Genomic DNA, 2,365 nt, shown 5'->3' with positions numbered 1-2,365 from the left:
GGATGTGGGAAGGCACTTATTGCATAGCTGCTAATTTGTTTCGCTTCCAAAGATTACCTAACAGATTTCACCGTGTTACCACCAGAGGTCGGCAAATCGGTTTCTGCGGCGGCGGGAAGGCATAACTTCGGTAAATAAACCTAAAACGTTTTTTGGGCACCTTCCTTTCTTTGTAAAGTTAAACAAAGAGTTCAAGTCCAGCACGCGGCCCTACGGGCCGCAATAGAGGCTGCAAATCACATCTTTTGCTTAAATTTTGGTCATTAGGGACCCGCAGCTGGGGCCTTAAGACGAACTCCGGCTGCGGGTACTGTGGTACGGACCCGCAGGACCCGCCTATATTTGCCGACCTCTGACTCACCACCACCACCACCGTCACTACCACCGTCAACCCGTCAAGGAGCAGATGACCCTGCGGCTTGCCCTGTCGCTAGCCCTGCCGTGAACGGCTCTGTGAATGGTGTTGCTCTTGGCCCTCCCAATGGCCCTCCCAATGGCCACGCCGCGAACGGTGCGGCGAACGCCATTGGTGTCGCCGACGGTACTGTGAAAGGCGCTGCTCCTACCAAAGCCTCTGCAAATGGCCACGCTGCAACGCAAAATAGCTATCCGCATCCGTCTCCACCTGGGTCGCCCATGGCTGTGATGGCTCCAAGTCGCGGGCAGCTGTCGCCATGGACGCACCTCAGGCCCTAAACCGCCAGATAAATATGTCTCCTTAATATACATAAATAGCTGAGTGCTAGTTTTAGCTTTGTTTGCATTTCATGCATTCACTGGCGCCAACCGCTTGCATCGGCGTAGCCCCCAGTATTGTGCATTGCGTCACTTTCCATAAATTCATGATGTAGTTTTCATTTTAATATATATGCAGCAGATTGCTAGGGAAATGGGCTCATCTAGACGCGCCGCGCTGCCGGCTTGCGCAAGAGATCTCTGCGCGCGCTGCGCGCCGCGTGCACCAGGATTCACTACAATGAAATGTCTTTTGCTTCAATATGCTGGTATGTGTGGGTATGTGCGTTGCTGAAGGGGCATGGGGCCTTTGCTGCAAAGGTGCAGCACCGACTGGGGAGCTTTTACCACAGCTGAAGTCAAGCCATTCCTTGTGGATCAAGGACCGCCATCAAAAACATATTTGTCTGCATCATGGTGATGTGATACTCCTGTCCTTCCACGAAACGGTGATTCGCGCGTAGCGCGGCGCTATCATATGCATGTGTACACAAGCATGTTTACGACTGGACCTGTCCCAGCAACATAAAACAACTGGAGGACCCAGCGAGTGACCGACACAAAACGCTTATGGCCCATTATGAGAAGCATGGTACGAAAATTGAAGTACGAAGGGTTTATGTCTGCATTTTAAACGTTTCCGGGCGAGGTGGCGGCTGTTATGTCATCTAATTTTTCCAATACTATGTTGTTACAGGGTGGTTAACTTCGCCAGCGGCCCCCTTTCCCGGGGCAGTCCCTGCTCTCCCCTGCTAGAGGGGCACCCTAATCCGTCACCCCATCCGACTTCAGAATGTATTCGTTGGGTTCGGCAACTCACCACCAGCATCCAACCAAATCTAGCGGATCAACGGCGCATCAACTTAGTTCCTGGTCAGCTCGCAAGTTGATATTATCACGTCCTACACCGTCCATAAGATGGGGGGCCACCTCCCATTTCATCACTCCTCAAACACCCGAGGAGCCGGCAGGCGGATTTGAACCCGGGTCGACTGGGTCGACTGGGAGCAGAAGTCAGGCCTTAACCTCTGCCAGCCGCCTGCCAATACGTATATAATGGCCAAATACCAGCCCCAGTCACTGCTCATGATCAACCTCTTCCCCATTCCAGAGCTAGACCCCATAAGTGTAGCAGATATAGACTTTACAACTTCATTTAACTCAGCATTTTACAGGAGGAAAAAGTCTTCCTATAGTCGGTTGAGGCGTAGAATGTAGGTTTCGATTTTCTTTCCTCCCGCACTTGTATATGCGTAACTCAAGCATATCATGTTTTCAGTTCAGGAAAGCATGTTTTACATTTATGTCTGTTGTATATCTTGCAGTGACAACGCTGCGAAGATCTCCCCAGAAGGTGGTGGTCCCACGGGACCATCAACGAGCACCACAGGTGCCGGTCCCGGACCAAGCTCCAGCAGCAACCAACAGGTATTTCAATACTGTATTGTCTAGTGTAATTTTAGTAAATTATTTTTAGTAAACTAAAATAACACTAGACAATCTCTGTAGTGTTAATAGGGTCTGGTTTACTAAAATCATGCTCAGGCAGCCCTGACTATTCTTACAATATAAATTCTTATGATACTTCTTTTCTGTTTTTTGTTGTAGGTTGATGCTGGAGCGGTTGTTA

The sequence above is a fragment of the Volvox carteri genome (assembly GCF_000143455.1).
Source record: "Volvox carteri f. nagariensis unplaced genomic scaffold VOLCAscaffold_39, whole genome shotgun sequence".
Lineage (NCBI taxonomy): Eukaryota > Viridiplantae > Chlorophyta > Chlorophyceae > Chlamydomonadales > Volvocaceae > Volvox > Volvox carteri.
The sequence above is the reverse complement of the archived record's forward strand: the minus strand, read 5'-3'. Positions refer to the sequence as shown.